Here is a 16,811-nt window from a genome sequence, read left to right on the forward strand (position 1 = left end):
TTTGAAGGTTTATGATATTATCAGTGTAATGTTTGAAATTTATTGTATATTTAAAATGTTTAAAAAATTATTTTGACCTGTTAGTTTAAGCTTTTATGAATATGAAATTTAGTTATAGCCAGTATTATATAATATGACCTTTTTATAAAATATATTATAAATAATTAAAATAAGCGTTTTAAACATATAATATTAATATATGAAAAAAAATTTTTGTCCAAAAGTAAGGAATAATATATTGTAGAGGAATATATTCGAGTTATTCCCCAAGTTTTCCACGTCATCACTGTGGTGAGTTACCATTTTTGTTTTGATTAATTATCCATTTATTTTCAAATTACTATATAATAATATATGAGAATGTTAAAATATTAAATGCTTTAGGTGTTTATATAGGCTTATATATGTATGTTTGATGAGTCTAAATATTAATCTTTGGTTTTACTCATTATATTTAAAAAAAAATTTTAAAAATATATTATTTCTATGTTTTGTATTCTATGTAGACCCCTGACGCAGGTGCTAGTCACCGAAACACGGCCCGTGTCGGGTCTTTTTGTCAAGGCTCATTCATTAAAGAACTGTGTTCCATTTTTAAAGGCCCATGGTGCTGTTTTTTTTGTTTGGACTTTAGTTTGTACTTTGTTCCCTCTCTTTTGTAACATCCAAAAGGGATACACCATGACAGTAATGAACCTCACTCTTAAACCAGGATATGTGGAGTATGATCTCAGTTTCTCAAATTTACTGCTGACACTGGCCATAGTACTTGCATCCTACCAAAGAGACCTTCCTTCTGGAGTTCTCAATATGTTCTATGTATAGGCAATTTATGCAGGTCCGCTTGGAAGTTCTTTTTAATCAGATCTGTGGCACCCAAAACAATGGGAAATATTTCTGTAACCTTCTGCCACCTTTTCTTGGTCTGAAATTGCATTTCTTGGTAGTTGAAGATCCTTCCTCTCTCTAAATGATTCACCGAATAGTCACTTGGGCCTCGCACCTTTATGATTAATGCCATTCTAATGTTTTTCTCTTTCACTACTATGTCCTGTGTACTAGCACTCAACTTTTTAACTGTTGGACTGGGTATTTCCCAGGGGATCATAACCTCATTCTCCATGATTCTCTTAGGGTCATGATCCCAGTGCTTTTCCAGTACAGAGATGTTGTAGTGTTTACAAAGTTTCAAATGGATAAGACCTGTCACCTTGTGCCTTTCTGTACTGAGATTTTCTGCCATCAGAACTTCACAGCCAGTTACAAGATGAGTGACTGTTTCCAGATTTTTCCCACAGTTTCTATGAGTGTCTGTTGTACCAGCTTTTTCTATGCTTGCTTTGAATAATCTTTTCTGTAATCCACTGTCCTGGGTCGCAGCTATCAATTGCTCATCCTTAGGTTTCAATTCACCTCTCTTTAACCATTCATGTGTCTGGTTTTGAACAACAAATAGTTCCTGGAGTAACACTGCATTTTCCGCATTTGCCACTTGTTGTTTTTCACCTGATGATCTAATTCCTTGACGAGTTTATTTCTCTTCCTTTACAAATTCTGAGGGCTATGTCTCCAAATGGATTATTTTTGCACATACCATGACAGTAATGAACTCCACTTCTAAGCCAGAGTATGTGGACTGTGATCTCAGTCTCTCAAATGTATTGTTAATGCACTGGGTGGCTCTCAGTGTTTCAGCTGCACAGTACTTGAAATCCTGTGTTATGTTTTTTGTCCACAGTGGTTCCTAAAAATAGAGAAAAAGTCACTGCTCTAACTACTAGCTAGCTGTTTTTGCCCTGAAAGAGAGCAAAATGTGAAGGTCTAAAATGCAATTTCTGCCTTAAAAAAGGAAAGTACTGGTGAACTGCATGACTCTAGATCCTCTTACCCAGTTTGAATCTGAAAATGAAATAAAAATTGCAACAAAACCGGCTTTCAATTCTTTTAGCAACACAATAAGATAAATGTGCTGAAATGCCTCCTGATGTAACTCCACATGAATGCATTTCACACATTTAAGTTAAACGTTGAGTGCATTTATTTAAGACTAACTTATGATCTCTTAGCCATTCCAAGATCATATCTAAGCAATCTTGAAGCGGACCAATGGAAGGATTAAACGGGTTTGTGGGAAATGTGAACAGATTATTATCAGCGTAAAAATGGAAAAAGATCCCCATAGACTGGATAAATGAGGTGAGGGAACTCAGAAACAGATTGAAGAGCAGTGGTGAGAAAACTGAGCCTTATGGGACTCCACATGATAGAAGACGGAGGGAAGTGGTAGATGAAGCGGTAACAACCCTACAAGAACAGTTGGAAAGAAAGGAAGTGAACCATGTCAGAACAATACCAATAATGCCTAGGGAAAACAACTGTGCTATGAGGAGATTGTGATTTACCATGTCAAACTCTGATGAGAGGTGAAGTGAAATTGCAAGAATAACTTTATGCTTGTCAAGATGTGAGTGGATCTCTAAGTACTGCTTTATAAGTTGTCTATGAAGAATAGTATCATAGGTTTTGCTAAAATCTAAATCTAGCGCTCTCCCTAGAACCAATTCTCTGGTCGCCCATCCACAGAAATTAATCAGATTTAAGTGCTATTCAATATGGGCAGGTGTAAGTGCTATAGCATGCAATTGCAAGGGCAGGTCTTCCAAAAACACACACAGCTTCTAGAATACTTTAAGTTGTAAGTGTTTTTTTACTGTACTTAGGTGTTTGTCTTACTAAGCAGCAGGGGCGTTTTTAGCTTGTGGTAGAAATCAGTTGGCAGTAAATGCTGAGATGCCCTTTGGAATATAATGGACATCTTGCGTTTACCGCCTGTTGATTTCTACTGTGAGCTAAAAATACTACCATGGCTTAGTAAAAGACTCCCTTAGGCATACCCATTTTAATCTGCCATCGTCCTGGCATAACTGGGTGCGCCTACATGTAGGCACACCAATGTGGGTTTGCACTAGCATTCTATAACTGAACGTAGGCACCCAGATGTTATTAAATAGCTGCTCCTCATGCTGTATTGGGCATCTACATCTAGGTGCCCCTTATAGTATTGCCACCTATACCGACTCCGGAAACCAGGAGCAGGACTGGATTATGACCAACTGATGCCCTCAGCACAGCCCAACAATGGCTTCCCACATTTGGGAAGCAGCAGAAGAGAGGGTCCAAAAGTACAAAAGTTCAATAAGTTCACAGAATCGGCTGCTACTTGCTTAAGTTCGTGCATCAAATTGTTGATTGAGTTTACCATAACACGGTTTGCATGCTCATTGGTTTTCAAGACTTCACTCTTGACCCCTGAGGCAGGCACTTTGAGCGCTGAAACACAGCCCATGTCGGGTCTCCTTCCATTAAAGTTTTGCATTTTTCCAACCTTGGAGGCCCTTTTGTGCCCCAAGACATTTGGGGCCCTGTTTATTAAGGCATGCTGTAGTCGCACTAATATTTTTAGTGCACACTAATGCTAGAGACACCCATATATGCCTATGGATGTCTCTAGCGGTAGTGAATGCTAATTTTTAGGGTGCGCTAAAATGGCAGCGTACCTTAGAAAACAGGGCCCTTAGACTCAACAGGTGCTGAGAAATACCAATATTATATGAAACAAAACATATATATTTATAATGATTAGAAAAACACTGACATTCATGTTGGATAATGGGTGTGGCAGGTGGCAGTGAAAGAGTTAAGGGCATGATAGGGAAAAAAAACTCTGTGGTTCCCCCTTCCCTTGGTGCCCTAAGAATGTGCTTATTTTGCAGAACATTATTGAGCATCTTCCAGCCAGCAGTTGTAAATTTAGAACATGAGTGCCTAAGCAAAGCAATTCAAGATGCCTGGTTCTAAGAATTAAGTAATCAGTAGAAGAGAACAGGTAGGTTGGTAAACTCAATGACAAGACAAAAAAAAAAGTAAGTTAGAGGAAATTGTAAGAAGCGTAAACGAGCTCACACAGGCAAGAAGGAATCCATTTAGCACTAAAAGCTCCCTGGTGGACACAAATAAATAAAGATTTGGTTTTGGTACTTGTCCAATTGTATTCTTGCTAAATAGCCCACAACTGTGAAAAATAACACTGTGGGATTTTTCAAGCATGCCTTGCGGGAGAGATAAAAAGGAACAGATGTGCTGTTCGGTCTTGGAGGTTCCCAGTGGGTTAACTTGTACAAATTGGGATTTCTCATATGCCTATGTTACAGTCTTATCACAGACCAAAATACATTACCAGTCACAGGAGTGTGGGACTTCCCATCTCATTCAATGACCCATATTATATTAACAAGTGAGATTACAGACAGCCTGGCTGCAAAAAAAGGAAAATAGTTTGTTTTCTTCTGTGCCTTTCACAAAAATCTGTACCCACAGTGCTTTATACACCTCAATAAATAGAACCATCATTAAGTAAAAACAAGTGTTGATACTGAGCAGAAGAACTTAAATAAAGTAGAAAAAGAGCGATCACACTCAAGGGTTTTATCATTCAACTTTTGAAGGTAAACAGTGAGTTTGGGAAAAAAGATGGATTCCTAAATGGCTCATTTCCAGTCAGCTAATGCATTATAGCAAGTGCTAGCTGTGAGGAAGCTTATGGTTCCCCCTGTGACTACTGGTGTGTGACTTTTAGTTATAAGGGAACATTAATTGACTATATATGACATTTAAGCTCCAGTAGGTTCAGCATCTTTTGGCAGGCGGTACTGCAGGTAGGGATTCAGAGGCACTGGTAGCCATAAAGAGATTTTACAACTCCTGCAAACCCAAAAGCTCTCTCCAAGCACTACAAAGGTAGAGTTATTTTATTGATTTTAAATTCTGATAAACCATTTTAACAAAGAGGTGTGAAACAGATAAGCAAACATTATTTTAAAGAAAAACATACCCAGAAAAAATATATGCTTCAATATTCTCCCCACAGTGGACAGTGGTTTTTTTTGTTTGTTTGTTTTTTAACTCTGGCTGCTGTGGGCTTTTTGTACCCAAATGTTCAACCAAATGAGGGAGTATCTGGATGTCAGCACTAGATATCTAGGGATAATATGGCAGCCAGAACTTAATCGGGTACCGGCAATATTCAGATTGGAACCTTAATAACTATTTGGATAAAATTAGGACAGCCTTTTTGCTACCTTAATTTTATTTGGATAGTTACCCAGTTACTGCACCTGAATATTGCCACTAATAAATAAAAGTACATAACCTGTGCGGCTCCAAGATGACAGAACACACTGCTGAGTTCTTACCTGATTTTCTTCTTCCTTTTTTCTAAAATAGGGCAAATGTAAGGGCAGGATTCCTCTCAGTTGGTAGCCGATCAGGCCTATGGAAGGATCTTTGGTACAATCAGGGCTCAAGGAAGGGACTCTGCAATTGGCCCATTTTAGCTGCTGCGAGACGTGGACACACTCAAGGGCACTCTGGGGAATATTATTCTACCTGACACTCCGAGCACTCCCACCTCAACTGCTGCAGATTGGATTGCCTGCTTTAGAGTCTACAGGGCCAACAACCCTGAGTGTGGGAGATGCCGAGTAGAGAGGAGTATGAAATCTTGCTGAAGTGGGCAGTGAACGTGCTGTATCAGAGGCGGAGATGGTGCTGGGAGTCAGAAGGTGCTGAGCCATTGATTGGATTCTGTGAAGATGCGGCCGAGTGGCAACAGCCTGTAAGTGGTGCGAGATCACTATTGATTCTGGTTGTTGGTACGTCCTGCTTCTATCACTCTGGAGACTATCCTCCTAATTCCATAAAAGTCGCCAAAAATTGTGCACTCAAATTTGGATGCACGCCCAATGTGTGCATCTAATTTAATTAAGCTAATTAGTGCCAATAATTTTATTTACAAGCTATTGGCACTAATTAAATTTAATTGAACTTTACATGCGATTTGAAAAAGGAGTGTGGAGATGGGAGGGTCAAGTAGGAACAGAGGTGTTCCTAAAATTAACGCACATCGATATAGAATAATGGGAATATGAACTTAATGCAGGCATATACATTTGCACCATGTTTTAGTTGATGTAAATGGCCATGCTTAAAGTTAAGCGTGATTCCCGGGCATAAGCAGTATTCTATTAATCGCGCCTAACTTCAAACGTGGCGGACAGAACAGTGCAGTAGGAAAAGCTATAGCTGAATTGGGTAGGACCACAGTTCCTCAAGTGTCTTTATCTAGCACTGTGAAACGACTTGAAATGAGAGTGAAGAAGGTTAAATAAGGATTTGAATCATCTGATTGAGAGATTGGATACGTTGGGAAAAATGGTACAATACTATTGTTCTGTTCAATCTTCTGTAATTAAAGATATTACAAATATTAGATTTAAGGTTAACAATTTGGAGAACTTTTCTAAGCAATGTGGCTGAGTTTCCTGAATTTTCCAAATTACCAAACGTTTTTCCTAGAGACATGTTGGAACCTTTAATGAGGTTTTAAAGGTTCCAGTCAAGAAGCTGTCACTATTTACATATGTTTATTATTTATTTCAGGTTAAAAAGAAAGATTTATCAAATCAAGAAGGGACAGTTCAGAAAATTGGAGTTTGAATGTCTCTGCTTTATTGCAGCAATCTGATACTATGCTGGCAGTTCCTGCTACTGTGATTGCAACTACAGCTTCTGAAAGTTGATATCCAGTGTTAATGATGTTCTTATTTTATAGTATTTTAACACTGTATTGTAGATTTGTTTGTTAATCAGCTTTTGTTTAATTATGGATGTTATCATATGATCTGCCTAGTATGTTAGGCGAAATATAAATCCTTAAATTAATGACTAAACAAACACAGTAAGGGGCCCTTTTACTAAATCACATTAAACACTTAGCATGCAGTTTACGATGCAGTAACTGCTAGTGCAGAGCCCTGGTAAGGGGCTTTGCAGTATTTTTACAGTTAGTGCATAGTAAACCATGCAATAAGTGCTTTTTGTGTTAGAGGCAGAGAATGGATGTGGAAGGTGTTTTGTAGGGCCATTTACCTCCTCCTAAATAGAAGGTGCTAAGTGCTTCCATGCAATGTTCTCACTAAGCTGCGTGGCTGCCCATCTTCTTTTAAGAAGCAGGTGCACCGGGACCTGCTCCTCCTTCCTCCAGCCACTGCTGCTGCTGCTTCAGATCAGCGGCAACAGCAGCAAAACAAAGCACAGTCATCGCTGGGCCAGCTTGGCATACTCGCAGATCTGCCCTGGAACAGGAACATGATGGCAGAAGGAGCAGGACTGGCCACCATGAGTATGCCGCATCGAAGGGAGTGAGAAAACAGATCCTGGATAGAAGAGGGTAAAGACAGCAGATGCTGGATGGAAGTGGATGGGGCAGATTTTGGATGGGGGGATAAATCAGGACACATGCTGGATGGGGGGATGAAAAACAGCACATGCTGGATGGAAGGGGAGAGAAAAAGCAAACGATGGAATGGGGGAAAGAAAGAGGACACATGATGGAAGGGGAACAAAAAAGAGGGCAAATACTGGATAGAAGGAGAAAGAAAAAGGGCAGATGCTGGATAAAAGAGGGAAAAGAGGGCAGATGCTGGATGGGGGAGGAGGAAAGAAAGAAAGAAAGAAAGAAAGAAAGAAAGAAAGAAAGAGGGTAGAGTTAGTGAGAGACTGGGGAATGAGAGGAAATAGAATACAAGAGCCAGGGCGAGAGAAACAGATGGCAAGCTGTATGTAGACAGAGAAAGAGGGAAACTGAAAACTGGATAGAAAGGCAGAAAAATAAATTGAAGAAAGCTGAGGAAAAGGAGGACAGAAAATGAAAAAATGGACAGGGAATTGTGACAAGAGTTAAGAGAAGACAAGGAAAGCAGAAACAAAAGACTGGAACCAGAACAATTAGAAAAAGTAAATGGCCAGACAAGAAAGGTAGAAAACAGGATTTCATTTTTTAGTTGAGGATAAAGTAGTGGGGTAGCTGTGTTAATAAATGTTAATAAATATAAATAGGAAATGAAAATACGATGATGTATTAAAATTAGTCCAATAAAAATACCTTTTTTGAATAACTTTTAGAGACCAAAACCTCCTTTCTCAGGTCAGGACAGGACACCATAACAACAATAAGCTACCCTGACCTGAGGAACGGTGGTTTTGCCCTCTGAAAGCTAATTGAAAAATGTGTTTAATCCAATAAAATGATATTATATTTTTCATTTGTTGTTTTATTTGTATTTGTTAATTTGTAATGCAGTGGTTGGAATATGTCAGTTTTTTTAAATTATACCACCCCTTTTACAAAGCCGTGCTAGTGGCTACCAGTGCGTTAATGCCAAAAAAGTGAATAGGCTGTGTCGCCATTGCTGTGCGGCTTTGTAAAAGAGGAGGGGGTATGTTTGTTATTTTATATTTTACACAGTACAGGGGGATGTGCATCTTCCCCTTTCTCAGGTGTTGCACTGTTTGTAGAGTCTGGCTTCTTTGGGATTCTGTCTACATATTTCTCTTTTTAGCTTTTACTTAGTTTTATTTTATATTGAGTGAGGGTCAATCTGTGATCTGCGTGTGTGAAAGAGAGATGGTTTTCTGTTAGCATTGACTGTGCAAGATTGACCTGTACAAAACTGGCTTGTTTAGTTTTCCAACAGGTTTACTGATGTTCTAGAACTCACTATGATATAGTAGAATTGCTCTGTATGTTCTGAATGGCATTTGTAGTGTTTTCTATTACTTCACATTATACCTGGTACTGGTTTTTGGATTTACCTCACACCTTGCTCAGTAATACATTGAGGTACAGTAGGTATTTTCTTATCCCCTGGAGGGCTTACAGTTTAAGTTTTGTACGTGAGGGTTAAATGACTTGTCAAAGATCACAAGGAGCAGCAGTGGGATATGAACCCTGGCTTCCTTGGTTCTCAGCCTGCTGCTCTAACCATTACAGTGTGCTCCCAATTGACGTAGCGAGGCATAGATGTGCACTGCAGCACATCCTTGCACAAATTTTTACAAGATGCTCTGCATCAGACAGAGCTTTTTGTATAACACTGTGGGAATTTTCCATGCCCTGACCTAGGACATCTGAATTCTCCTCTCCATATCCTTTCTAATATAGGGCTCTTTCTGACTAGCTTACAAAAGTTAAATCCTACTTCCCCAGGTCAGCACAGTAGAAAAGGAAAAGCCAGAAAAGTGGTAACAATTAGTTAAAATGCATGTAACTTTGTATTTACCAGCATGTGAACGTGACACACATAACTGGTATTCAACTAACTGCCTTTAACAGTATGCATATATAAAGAAGAAAATATTCATTTTTTAAATAGTTCCTCTTCATCCAGATACTGTCACTTAAGAGGACACGAATGGACTGGGATAATTTTCTTCTCAGGGGGTACTATACCAACCTTAAAGCAATACAGCATAAGTATATAAGTATTGCCATAGAGGGACAGACCAAAGGTCCATCAAGACCAGCATCCTGTTTCCAACAGTAGCCAATGCAGGCCACAAATATCTGGCAAGATCCCCAAAACGTACAAAACATTTTATGCTGCTTATCCCACAAATAAGCAGTGGATTTTCCCCAGCAATACATCAAAATAACAGCATGCTAATAAACTGACAATGTACAAAAGAAAAGCATTGAGCAGTGATCCAAAAATCACCGAGACTGAAGGCACACTCAGTGGCGTATCTAATGACAATTAGTGAAACATTCTATATCCAAATTATTTAATTATGAATTTAATTTCCAATAATTTGATTTAATCAAGGACATTTTTATACCAAAATTGAAAACCAGTTGGTTACATCAAGATATTTTCAAGTTTAAATGGACTATTTTTAGAGACAGCAGCTTAAATGGAAGTAAATAGAACAATGTTTCATTGCTAACAATCTGCACAATGCCAATTTCTAAAAAGAAATTACAGACGCTTTGGAAAGATGTCAGCCTGCAAACATAACACATGAATGACTAAATGCCGTGATGTACTGAGTCAGACGTGGGTAAGTCAGCTCATTAAGGCTCTATTTTAAGCGGCACTGATTTTTTAGCAAACTAATTTGTAAGTTAATTGAGCCTGACCTGACAATGCTGTGCATTGCTGCCATTAAATGATGCAGATTGCACTGGTGCAAAAAGTAATTTACACTCAAATCGCTTCTTAAAAAGGGAAACTGCTCCCCCCCCCCCCCTTTCCATGAAGAGAGGAAGAAAGTTCCTTTCTGAAAGGAAGGGTGACCTGCTGGAGGTGCCAAGAAGCAGCTTTGGTCAAACCATTTAACTACCAGTGAGAAGAAACCCTGGCACTAAGGACCCCTTTTACTAAGTGGTGGTATGCCCAACATGGGCTTACCACTCACTAAACAGGAAGTACCGCCGGGCTACCGTAGCAGCCCAGCGGTACGTCCCACCCCTAGCACCCCGTCATATCCGGTGCTACAAAAATATATTAATTTTTGTAGCGCTGGAGAGTACCTGGCTGCCTGGTTACCACTGAGTTGGCACGGGAGCCCTTACTACCACCTCAATGGGTGGTGGTAAGGGCTCCTCCCCAAAATGGCCATGCAGAAAGTGCTTTACTTGCCGCACGAGTAACAAAAGAGAGGGTAAAACAGCATACAAGCATAAACAGAAACAAAAGAATGCAACACTGGGCCTTCAGGATTCAGATAAATGCAGTCCTTTTTAATTCTGAAAATGACCCGAAACGGGCCTTATTTCGACGTACAAACGCCTGCCTCAGGGGTCAACAGTCCTTATGGATATAGTCACAGAAAGTTGGAAAAAAACCAGTCAGGGTGTATTGCCCAGAGCGTGGCAACTATTTCTGTAGTCATTCACTAATCAACGCCGTTAGTGAATGACTACACGAATAGTTACCAAGCTCTGGGCAATACACCCTGTTTGTTTTTTTTTCCAACTTTCTGTGACTATATCCATAAGGACTGTTGACCCCTGAAGCAAGCATTTGTATGCCAAAAAAAGGCCAGTGTCGGGATTATCCGTCAGTAATCGGGCAATGTCACATGTTGCCCAGTTACCACTGGGTTAGTGCGGGAGCCCAAATCTCCACCTCAATGGGTGGCGGTAAGTGCTCCCCCTGAAATGGCTGAGTGGCAAGTGATGGCCTTTTCTCTCACTGCAGTAAAAGGGGCCCTGGTGCATGACAAAAACGGTCCCGCCGCTAGTGCAGGGCCCCTTTTACTGCAGCTTAGTAATAGGGCCTCTAAGGTTTATTTCAATCTGATGAACCTCTTCTATCAAAGACATCAAGGTGGTGTGCTTCAAGGTAAATTCTAAGCAATGGGATGGTGTAGTGATGACAAACAAAAGAAAGAGGAAAAAGTGGGGGTAAAAACATAGCAAAGATCAACAATCCACCTTTTAAAAAGCACCAACTCCATACAGTTTCCAACTATCTAGCATTCAAATGAAATAATTTATTGAATGTTAGGCTGGTGGATAACTTGCATTTTCAGAAGTGCTCGAAGGCAGTATTGGTCATTCAAGCCTTTTCTGCCTGAACGGTATTACTGAGGTGATTATATAGCATTTTGTATTTTTAATGATGAAAATGGAATATTTTTTAATTAGCTATTTTGTCTTCTGTCATATTATCTCTTGTTTGTTTTACATTGATGTATACTATTTTATATAAACTTGTCCTCGTGGAAAAAGGATGCAATGAAAAAGGGGAAAGAGGCCCAGCCTGATGCTGGAGGAGTACAAAAGTACTGTCATAAACCATTCTTCAAACCAAGGGAAAGAGATTTAACAGAGAAACACTATGGACATGGTTTGAGCCATTTTTCAAAGGTGATGATGCACTGCTGCCAGTGATTCTCTCTGTGCCCATGTTCCTTCGGTTACCCAAATGTAACTGACAAGAAAAAACAATTGTATTACTTCATCCACTCTTTAAAGGCTTTCGCTTTTCTATCAGGAAATACGAATGCTTTCTAAGAACAAAGGTCTAGTTGGTGGCAATCCAGAAATAAAGCACACAATTACATTGCTGTTTAGATATTTTAGGCAAACCCACATGAAATCTGTAGATATGCAGTACTATGCAAATAATCTGTGATACAAACACTTTACAAAGTGTTACGAGGTATTGCTCTTTGAGAGAAAATGCAGAAATCCCTTCTTAGAATTGCTATCTGCTGTCGTAGTGTGTTAAGGAATCACACTGGCTCCAATTCTTCTCCCTTTCAAGATCAGTGTTGAATTTGGAAATTTTGACTCAGGGGAGCAAATCTGAATAGAGTTAATTTTTTTTGTACCCCTTTTACAAAGTGGCGCTACCTGTACCACCGCTTTGCTGCGTGACAATCCAGCAGTACCATCGAGCTACCGCAGGAGCCCAGTGGTAGTTCCTGTCCCCACCGCACTCCATTTCTGGACCATACCCAGCAGTAATCAGGATAGCACGGGAGACCTTACTGCCTCCTAAATAGGTGGCGGAAAGGGCTCCTCTGGGAAATGGCCACATGGCAAATGTTCACCTTACCGCACAGCCATTTTCTTTTTGTATAAAAATCTTTTACCAGGTGGTGGTAAAAGGGGGCCTCAGCACATGGCAAATGTGCGTGCTGATGCCACCACAGGGCCCCTTTTACTGCTGTTTGGTCTTAAATGTTTTATTGATTTTTCTGGACTAGGCAAACACCATAAAGAAACAAACAAACAAACATCCAGACAAGCACAAAGAATACCAAGAATATATGGCAGGAAGTGAATTACACAATAGCTCAAGAGAACTCCACTATGGGGTCATGGCATGAATAATAATAATGAAACAAAACAATGGGAGAGGGAGATGGATCAGGCACACAAAAAAAAAAACCAGACCATGGAACAGTTAAATCTGCAATCTAATCTTTTATTAATGACTCTAAATGATGACTCAACACGATACCATGTTTAGGCACAAACGTTCCTGCCTCAGGAGTCTCTTACTGGTATTGTTTAATAAGGATAATAACTACACATAGAATCAGTCTACAGTGGTGGTGATCGCATATAGACCCTGTCTTCAAAAATTAAAATATTAACGGGGGTCTTGAAAAAGACCATTGTGTTGATTAGAATAGTTCCTGCCGTTGTTTTGCTGTTTCTTTCCGTGGGATTCTGCTGTTCTTTCCACCTTTGTGGTTAGTCTACAATGAATAATAATGACATATCTGAGAAAGTTAAGAACCTTATCCCCTGTTTTAATAGCTGACACTACTGCTGATTGACATTTGTGTTTCAGATAATTTGCTAAAAGGTGACCCGTACGGTTTTTACCCTCAAAACAGATTGCACTATCTTTATTTAAAAAAAAAAAAACCAGTCCCAGCTTTTTCAGACAAAAGATAATTAAACAGGACTGCAGGTAAAGGTGTTCCACATCACTATTCTGAGATTTCAAGTTCACCAACTCTTTTCTGCACTCTCTAGCCTTCTGTGCTGAAAATGTAAGGATTTCCTCCTCCAACAGGCCTTATAAGCATCGCACACTACATGATATGCCATGCCTCTACTTTGCTCCTGAAAGTGGGATCGTCCAAGAGCCCCAAGTTGAATCTCCAGGAAGAAGACTGACCTTCCTGAGAACCCAAAGCCAAAGTGAGAGTAATACCCACGTGGTTAGAGATATACATCGATTCAAAAGTTGTATTCCGCACAGATGACATTAGCAAACTGGAAATGGAAAAAGTAGTCCAATCTGGTAAATAAGCCATGTGGGAGAGACTGAAAAGTAAAATCAATCTCATTGGGATGGTATAAGCATCATACATCTACCAGAGTCAAATCCATTATTAAAGTACAGAATGCTCTATGTGATTTGGAGGGTTTAAAAACTACTTAGGACTTCCTGTCTAGAATCATATCAAATGGAAGATTGAAGTCATCTCCCAGCACAATATGATCCACCTCAGTAGTAACTATAGTCGAGGACAACTGTTGAAAAAAGTGACTGTCATCCACATTAGGTCTGTAAATATTGAAAAACATATGTTTAATTATTATGCTTAACTATGAGCCATGAGTGAGGACTGAATAATCACATTTTTTTAGACAATATGAAAACGGTAACAGAATTCAAACATGCGTGGGATAAACATAAAGGAATCCTGTTCAAAAGGAATGTATCCTTGGGAGCTTAGCCGAGTTTGGGTGGCAGAGCCGGTGGTGGGAGGCGGGGCTAGTGGTTGGGAGGCGGGAATAGTGCTGGGCAGACTTATATGGTCTGTGCCAGAGCCAGTGGTGGGAGGCGGGGCTGGTGGTTGGGAGGCGGAGATAGTGCTGGGCAGACTTATACGGTCTGTGCCAGAGCTGGTGGTGGGAGGCGGGGCTGGTGGTTGGGAGGTGGGGATAGTGCTGGCCAGACTTATACGGTCTGTGCCCTGAAGAGGACAGGTACAAATAAAAAGTAGCACATATGAATTTATCTTGTTGGGCAGACTAGATGGACCGTGTAGGTCTTTTTCTGCCGTCATCTACTATGTTATATGTTACTATATGACCACACCCTGTTTTCTTCCAACAGCCTCTGAAAAAAAACCAGTCCTTTATCCAATCGCGCTTGAGCTTCTTAGATTCTGAAACACTCAAATGTGACTCTTGTGAACAGGTCACATGGGCTCCCAAGTGTTTATAGTATAGTATATCTTTTTTTCTTTTGAATAGATGATTAATCCCTTTCACATTAATGCAGGGGTTCTCAACCCAGTCCCTGGGGCACACCCAGCCATTCAGGGTTTTCAGGATATCCCCACTGAATTCAATAGAGATAGCCTCAAAAAACCCTGACTGGCTGGGTGAGCCCTGAGGACTTGGTTGAAAACCTCTGCATTAAGAGAAATTACCTTAATGCCACCAATACTGTGTCCCAGCATTCCAAATGCCCAATATAGAGAGTCCCTATGACACCTCTCACATGATAGCAGCCCATATGGGTAGAGAAAAAAACAATAAACGATCTATGGAACAAATCATATCCACTCTCACTACACTCACACATTCACACCAACTCAAACTCCCCACCCCACACATAGCCCTCACCCCCCAACAGCCAACGACTGTTACTGATGAACATAACAGGCACCATGGGGTATACCTACTCCAAACTCCTACCCCCAGTTTCCACAGAATACTCTCCAACATTGCAAATAATATGGTATTATCTAAGAACAAATAAAATCCAACCATATATATTAAAGAATATGTAAATACTGCAAACAGTCAAGGACAGAGCACATCACAAAACCCGTAAACAGCAGTCATATTTTCATATGCGCTAGCGCTTCATATTCTGCAATGAATCTTTGCTAAACATCTGGATCCACAAAGGTTTTGGTATGACAAGTCCATAGACCGCTATTAAATGGACTTGGAAAAATTCCGCATTTTTAGGTATAACTTGTCTGGAATGTTTTTACGTTTGGGGAGCGTGCCAGGTGCCCTTGACCTGGATTGGCCACTGTCGGTGACAGGATGCTGGGCTAGATGGACCTTTGGTCTTTCCCAGTATGGCACTACTTATGTACTTATGTACTTATGATTTTGATTTGTGACTTTCATAAGTACGTATGTGTTGCCATACTGGGACAGACTGAAAGTCCATCATGCCCAGCATCCTGTTTCCAACAGTGGCCAATCCAGGTTACAAGTACCTGGCAAGATCCCAGAATAGTACAATACATTTTATGCTGCTTATCCTAGAAATAAGCAGTGGATTTTCCCCAAGTCCATCTTATTAATGGCTTATCGACTTTTCTTTTAGGAAGCTATCCAAACATTTTTAAAACCCTGCTAACTGCTTTCACCACATTTTCTGGCAATTAATTCCAGAGTTTAATTACATGCTGAGTGAAGAAATATTTTCTCTGATTTGTTTTAAATGTACTACTTTGTAGCTTCATTGCATGCCTCCTAGTCCTAGTATTTTTGGAAAGAGTAAACAAGCGATTCATGTCTATCCATGCCACTCCACTCATTATTTTATAGCCCTCTATCATATCTCCCCTCAGCTGTCTTTTCTCCAAGCTGAAGAGCCCTAGCTGCTTTAGCCTTTCCTCATAGGGAAGTCGCCCCATCCCCTTTATCATTTTTGTCACCCTTTTCTGTACCTTTTCTAATTCCACTATATCTTTTTAGAGATGCGGTGACCAGAATTGCACAGTGTTTGAGGTGCGGTTACACCATGGAGCGATATGAAGGCATTATAAATGTCCTTATTTTTGCTTTCCATTCCTTTCCTAATAGTACCTAACATTCTATTTGCTTTCTTAGCCACCACCGCTGCCACACACTAAGCAAAGGGTTTCAACGTATCATCAATGATGACACCTAGATCCCTTTCCTGGTCGGTGACTCCTAATGTGGAACCTTGCATCACATAATTACAAGTTTGGGTTCCTCTTTTCCACATGCATCACTTTGCACTTACTCACATTAAACGTCATCTGCCATTTGGATGCCCAGTCGCCCAGTCTCCCAGTCTCGTAAGGTCCTCTTGTAATTTTTCACAATCCTCGTACGATTTAACAACTTTGAATAACTTTGTGTCATCATGAAATTTAATTACCTCACTAGTTACTTCCATCTCTAGATCATTTATAAATATGTTAAAAAGCAGTGGTGCCTTCATAGACCCCTGGGGAACCCCACTATCTACCCTTCTCCATTGAAAATACTGACCATTTAACCCTACTCTGTTCTCTATCTTTTAACCAGTGTTTAATCCACAATAGAACACTACCTCCTATCCCATGACTCTCCAACCTCTTTCATGAGGTTCTTTGTCATTTGTGCTGGTGCCAAAAGTCCATATCTAGCCTCCACGGCTTCTAACTGTTGCCTTAGTGCC

At 40.1% G+C, this 16,811-nt stretch overlaps 1 long non-coding RNA gene across 1 annotated transcript; it reads left to right on the forward strand.

Annotated features, from left to right (window-relative positions):
* The first annotated feature begins 253 nt into the window (after positions 1-253).
* LOC115472633 lies at positions 254-7,754 on the forward strand. Its single transcript, XR_003942528.1, has 4 exons — positions 254-291; positions 3,774-3,886; positions 5,284-5,674; positions 6,499-7,754. It is a non-coding gene; the product is annotated as an uncharacterized LOC115472633 (long non-coding RNA).
* The last annotated feature ends 9,057 nt before the right edge of the window (positions 7,755-16,811 follow it).

Source organism: Microcaecilia unicolor, chromosome 6 (genome assembly GCF_901765095.1).
Source record: "Microcaecilia unicolor chromosome 6, aMicUni1.1, whole genome shotgun sequence".
In the NCBI taxonomy this organism is placed as follows: Eukaryota; Metazoa; Chordata; class Amphibia; order Gymnophiona; family Siphonopidae; genus Microcaecilia; species Microcaecilia unicolor.